Genomic DNA, 7,575 nt, shown 5'->3' with positions numbered 1-7,575 from the left:
GAGTGGGGGTAACATCTATATATAGCAGAATAGGAAGGTTGGAGAGTGCAATGCATTTAAAGTTGGTATGAAGAGGATGTGGAGTAGTCATCGGGAGTATTGGAGAGTCACTATCTCATTATTAGCATTCTTTTAATTATTTCTCTTTATGAAGATTTACTACTATATATTTACCAAGGACATATGTATTCAAACACTCGTTTGTCCATTTACCTACCCCGATACACTCTTGAGCATAAATTCTAAGGTTAGGATGACAAGTGTAGTGTATATTTTGTTTTTGTTTTACGTGAAAGGAAGGTAGGTTGGTGCTCACACCCCACCTACAGAGATTTGAGTTTTTTTAAAGAAATCCGAGTTTTTTTAACATTCTAGGTCTGAACACCAAATTATTTACTCGAATAGTTTAGGCTCAAATCTATTTTTCTGAATAGGTGGCCGTCTTTTAACTTTATATGAGGTCGTATAAATCACCATTAATGGTGTTAGCGATCAATGCTTATAAAAGGCAATAATATAGGCAGCTATTTTGTTACCCTAACTTCAATGCCCCTCTAAAATTTATTATCTCAATCTAATCAGTTTTTATATCAAGTACTAATTTCAAAATCATATTATATATATATATATATATATATATTAGTCAAGAAAATTTGATTACTGTGTGCCTAATTTTTAAATTACACGTAAGTTAAGATTTCTCTCTAAGATATAATTATATTTTAATTATAAAATAAATTATTTAATACTAAAAATTTTAATTTGATTTTTTAAGATAAACTTCAATTTAAATAGGATTCTCTATCTCTATATGTTATTAAGTTTTAGTTTAAATCAATCTTAAATTAATGAAAGAGATATATAAATAATTTAAAATTACCAAAGAGATAAAATTTAATTAAACCTTCATCAAGTTAATTATAAAAAGACATCAATACACTTATTCTTGTATATATATATATTTCTCTTAGTTAAGATTATACGTGTCTTCTACTTGATAAAGTATTAAGGTAAAATATTTAATAATAATAATTACCTACTGAATTGATAATATATTTATATTTCTATTATATTCTTAAGGAAGTAAATGACAAGCAATTAACACTAAGTTTGAAGCGATTGATTTGGAATTCTAAGTTTTTAAAGATACTATTTTGGACCACTCAGATTTTAATTTATTTCAGTGTGGATTTGGACAGTTGGCATACTTAAAAATAATTCGACTTTCTATACTTCAGTTAACTTTTTTATAATCATAAAATTAACACTTATTTTATTAAATCATTACTTAAGCCCATTGGTAAAATAGGAAACAAAAAAAGAAAAGAACATAAGGAATTCAATTCCTACCTTCGTTTCAAACAACAAAATTAAATGAATTCCATTTCAGCTTTATTATCTTCCAAACTGTTGAATTCTATCTAGAAGTAATATACTAAAATCTTCGAATCACTCAGCAATCCACATCTTAACATGCATGTTAGCTATGAGTACCAAAAGATAAGTTTGTAACTAACCAATGTTTTTAGACTTTAGATTGCTATCACGAAGCCCACATAAACCCATGCCTTTGGCTTGCACTTTACTTAAACTTTTAATTCATATTTTGACAGAAAAACATAATATTTTTATTTGAAGTCTGCTCACCAAATATTATATCATTTAAGTGAATTCCAAATTTATTTATAGGAACATGTGATTTCTAGTCCATAGTTGCCATGTAAGATAATTTGTATATGCAAAATTATTGTTTCAGTTAGCGATTTATGTAATCTAAAATATTTTCTCCGTAATCTTATAATCCATATATATATATATATTGCTTACTAGTAAGATTAAGCTGCTAAATTCTAAATAATTTGTTAGAAAATTGAAAGCTCATAAGGTCATAATCAAATGAAAGGTAGCACCGTTAGGCCAAGCATTATAATTCGGTGATTGCATTCCACCAACCTATAATAAAAATCATTAGTTTAATTCCATCCTGGACATTTAAAACCTACAATAAGAATCATTAATTTAATTCCCTCGTGGACAGTAAGGTTGTTATGTAGTGAATTTTTGTGGACCATACTATGGCTCTTCTAATTCGGTGAAGATTTAATTTGGAGTTTTCTCTTTGCTTAGAGATGATGTTAGGTGAGGGCCACAATGCAGGAATGCAGTTCTTTGCTGGTAGGTTGTTAATCGTAAATTGATGGTTCTCTAAGACAGAAGCATCCCAATTAACAGTTTTTGTTTTAAGAAAATCTCCTGCATTTTTTGAGGGATTAAACCCCTATTAGACTTAAGCAGAGAATTTTTGTGTGCAAATATTTATTTATCTAAGGTTATATGGGTTATATGTACTTATGTTGTCACGTCGACTTCGTTTAATATGTTTGCAGACATACCTGGAAAGAGAGGGTTAGGTCAAGGTGGACATGAAGTGACATAGGAGCTAATGAATGAGGCACCTTCCCCACCTTAAATTAAATCCCATGCAAGTTTTTTTATTTTTTATTTTTAATATTCTTAGTTTCATTTTAGTGGGTATGTTTGCTTAGAGAATAAGGCTCAATGTAAAAATAAATAAATTAGTTCTATTTATCATTCTTAAAATGTGATCTTTATTTTAGTAACAGTTATTCATGTGTTGTTGACTTATAACCTAGAATAGTACTATAATAATTATTTTTAATGTAACATAAAGTGACGGTAAATTATGAATGAGAAGAAAAATTTAAACTAAAATGCTATTAATTTGATATGTATGAAATAATTTGAATAGTTAATTTAAACAGAATTAGTGTTATAGTCAGCATGATGTAATAATTGCATCAAAATTAGAGAAATGAAATTTATTGTCGATATTCCCGTGGGATAAGAATTATGTAGCCGTTATCCACGTTTCAAACTCGGCGACGGGTGTAGCGTTCTTTAGGAAATCGTGGCCGACTAGTGTCAGACTTGGGGAAGGGGGAAATCATCAACTCCGATGTTTCTCCGATGACGACTTGCATATATGGTTAGATAAGTATAAAAGATTGGGCTACTTTAAGATAAGTGATTCTGTATTGAGCTACTTAAGAGATTAATAACACCTAATGAGACTAGAGCAAGAGCTAATTGAGAATGAATTGCAATTATTAATTTTTATCTCTTATTTCAGATATCACAATCAACCATTATCTTTTCTCATGTTTTTGTTCTGACATTTAACTCTACTTTTACAACCAAAACTTAAATTAGTGGGTTTATATTAAGTGCAGGAAAATGACGATCTCTGGCATATTTATTAGATCAGCTATCACGTAGCGAAAAGCAATTTGCATCTTGCTGATGTGCTGTGATTGCTACTTGTTACTCAATGCAGTCATGTCAATGATTTTAAGTAGCCTTTTGGTTTCTATAACTTAACGACAGTGAAGTAAAACAAATTGCCCGGAACGAAAGAAGCCTAACGAGCGTCTTCTTGAAATATAATGAGGAGTTGTTTTCTTTCTTCCTTCTGCCCTTTATTCCTATCAGCAGCTGCAAAACTTTGAGTTTGAAAAAGAGAGACATCCAATCCAGACGTCTTAAGTCCACCAAACCTGATAGTGTAAATTAAATGTTATTCTTTTTCCCCTTTGGGAAAGCCATAGGAGAGAATCTAGAATCGCTGGTGACGTTGGTGGCTCAGGCTACAACTGGAGAGAAAGATAAAGAGGAAAAAAAAGAAAGTGGGAGAGTTGAGAGAGAGGGAGCCGGAGAAGAAAGACCATCGCCAGGGTAGGAAAATGTCGATCGCTAGAAAGCACTCTAGAAAAGGCGGAACACGGTGACAGAACCCTAAGGGTGCATTTGTTTGAAGGATATAGAAATGTGATTGAATAAATTATTTTATAAGTCCTACATAATTTCATACTTGGTACGAAATTAATAGATGAGATTATAAGAAAACAATTCAGCACCTTACTTAGGTGTAGGATGATGATATATCACGAGTGGGACAATAAAAGCTTATTACTATATTAGTATTATATAAGAAATAATAAATTATGGTATATAAATAATAAAACTAACATCTTAATTACTCAAATTTTAGTTTTATTATTAGTATTTTAATATTTATTTTTATTTAAAATATTTCTATATTAAAAAACTCTACTCTTTTTTATATCAAATATTTTTATATAACTTATTCTACTGTTTGTATTACTTTTGGCTTTAATTATGATTATTCCGAATGTGCTTAAATTTTATAATTAATCTAATTTAATTTAATGATATAATTTAAGTTTGGGATAATCAATAATAATTTAAAATAGTAATATATGTTACTATTTTATTTTTATTAAAATAATAATATAATTTTATTTAGTTATCCTATATATAATCTTGTATAAATAGAATTATAATATGAAATTAGTAATCCCAAGGAATATGTTATTCTCCCTTCGGATAAGGGATGACTTATCCCCTCTTATCTAATTCTACAACCAAAATGCACCTTAACATAATTACTAAGTCTAAGATATTAAAATTTATTGGCGTGCAAATTCCGTTTAAAATGTTCATCAACATATTGTATTGGCAAGCTGTCAAGACTCAAGAGGATAATGGAGTTGCATAATCTATAAACAATTATTATGGGTTTATTTCTTGCCGGGATAATGCTTTGAGTCCTTTTAGAATTTCCTTTTAGGTAGAATATCTATTCCTAACAAGTTTATAATTAACAACACAATTATGTCAAATTTTTAAATATTATTATAACTCCTATTCTATTTTACAATATTAAAATTACTTTATTAAATCTTTCGATTCATTTAGAATTATCATTATAATTAATTTTTAACTACTGTATCCATTCAGCAGCTCTAATCACATCCACTTAAATTCTAAAGCTTTCTATATTTTATTTTTTCTCACCAATTGGTTGAAATTAATGTATAGGCATGGCATTACTTGAACCTACCAGCACAAGTACGAATTATGTGCTCCTCTCTTGCTCTCTCCTCTAATTTCATTTGTATCTTGGTTTCAGATAAATCTCCTTATGTTGCCCATGGGCCCTAATCCTTCAATCAGGAAAGGAATCTTAACATGATAAATGTTATCTATCCCATGTTGGGCTTAATCTAGTTAATTGGGCTTGAGTTTTTCTTTAAAATGATAGATTTGATGTGCAACATAGTTAGGGCTCAATTGAACTCGCTCCTATATGAATATAACAATAATTGAGTTGGCCAAGCCCACGTATGCTTACATTCTATTGATTTCTTATATTCTTTTTCGGGTATAATTATAGCAGTTGAATGTGAGCAATCGATGTATTGACACATATCTAGTAATACGTTGATTTCGGTATAAATGTGCCGACCGCATATCGCCAAATTGAGGCCGCCGTCGAAAGAACAACTCTTTTACCTACTCTTCTTCCTTTCTTTCTTTCTTTCATTTTAGTCTATTTTATGATATTTTTTTATATATAATTTCGTATATCCTTGAGATCTATACTACTATTAAATTTTATATTTATCAATAACTAATATCCACTTTAATCAAGTATTATTTCAATTCTCACTCCTCTCCTCTTCCAACGGCTATCAAATCTTAAAAATTGGGAGCTTTAAACTTCTAGCTCTAGTTCTAGCCCCCCCAATAGGAAAGAAAGAGAAAGAAGAAGTACTTAGTCTCCACCACAAGAGTGTACTACTACCTCTTCAAAGTGTACTACAAGAAGAGCCTAACTTGAGTACATTAAGTTTAATGGATTCTTTGACCGCCATGTGAGAGTAGAGGTTGCTTTGAAATATTTTTATGCGCACTAACAAGCACGAATGCTTATTAATATCCCATAATGTGGATATAATAGATAAAGTAATAGGGATTTAGGAGGAAAAGGACAAAGCCTACCTTTTCCTCCTTCCACGGAGATGTATGGCTCGCACATTGCCAACTTGACCTCATTACCAACCCAATAATATAATTACAATTGTGTCAAATCAAACTTAACGTGGGAGCATTTGAAAACTTCTTTTAACTTATAGATAATAACAAGTTGGCTTTTCTTCTAAATTGGATTGGAGAATTGCAATGGAGTAAGAACGATGATTTGCTTCTTGTCCTAAAATATTAATGGTATGCTTATAAATATTTTACAAATACTTTGGCGTGGTATTGTTTTATTCGTTGATAATAATGACTATAAGATGAATAGAAAAGCTATCGATGAATAAGAATTTATCGTATCGTCTTATTTGTGGAATATTTACAGAGTGTTTATTACCGTAATATTACTCTTGCACACAGTTTTATGATAAAATATTCTTATATTTATAAATACTTTATAAATATTTTATAACAAATGGCGATGTAGCATCTTATTAACCTTCTAAAGTTTTTTTTTCTCTCCACATAATAATTATCATAATTAATACACAAACGGATAATTAGGTCAGACAACTAGGTCAACCCTCTCACTAAAGCGTGCTAGCACTCCACATGAATCATCCTTGCAAGAATTTGAATCCAAACTTTAGATTAGAGAGAGAAGAACCCAATCACTTTTACTAGTGATTGAGCTTAGATTAAGAAACCGATATCTGTAGTGCAAAAATGATCATCAATAGAACAAACACAAGTAAAAAAAAAAAAGAAAGACTATTATACTCATACCCAATCTCTTAAATACTCCTATAATTCATTAAATTATAGAAGGACATTCTTATCATTTTAAAAATATTACTTCATGCATAATAGTTCCTGCTCAGTTGATATCATTTCTATCAAGATCATGATGTCATTATTTCTTGTTACTTTGGTTAATAAAATTATTGAGATAAGGAAGAAAATGGGAGTAAAATATTGGTGATCTACAAAAGAATCTCAGCACACCTTCAGATGTGGTGGAGCTTTTAAAGTTAACTAAACTTTTTAGTCTTGATTAATAAGTCAACTAAAGTATATATAGTTGCCATGAAGCAGGTGATCGAATACGCCAAAAGGGAACTTTTTGCCTTAAAAAAAACTCCAAGATCGATTCAATTAGTGGACCCAATTTAAAGAGCAAGTGTGTGTTTATATTTGAAGAACAAGTGAAGTGCCTATCATTTGTTTATTCCTTTTAGGGGCAAGATGATCGATGAGAAGCAAAGCAACACTCTAATTAATGTTGATATCCAGCATGACCATAATAAGCCCAGTAGTCTAAATTTTTACCCTTTGATAGTTGCAGTTATTAAAATATAAAATATAAAACCCATTATTTTTCTAATAGTTTTAGAGTTTAGAGTAGTCCGTAAATTCCTGCACATAACATTACAGATCTTGACTTTGAATTCTGTCAGATCTATCTAGGATAGCTAAATTTTGTCACCCAATAAAAGTGGAGAAATTGTTATATAAATTCAAATCCCCTTAAATATTTACTAAGTTTTCGAGAGAGATTTATATCTAATTATTTTATTATGAATAAATTAATTAAAAACTCATAGAAGTGGGTATTAGATGAAGGTGTTCAAGTTGGGGAATAGTACATATTTTGTGTCATTGTTTGGCCTTATCAACAGCCCATCTCCTGCCCATCCCAACTTTGGCTTAATATAA

This window comes from Typha angustifolia, chromosome 9 (genome assembly GCF_048772165.1).
Source record: "Typha angustifolia cultivar Huaian chromosome 9, ASM4877216v1, whole genome shotgun sequence".
In the NCBI taxonomy this organism is placed as follows: domain Eukaryota; kingdom Viridiplantae; phylum Streptophyta; class Magnoliopsida; order Poales; family Typhaceae; genus Typha; species Typha angustifolia.
Note: the sequence above shows the minus strand (reverse complement) of the source record.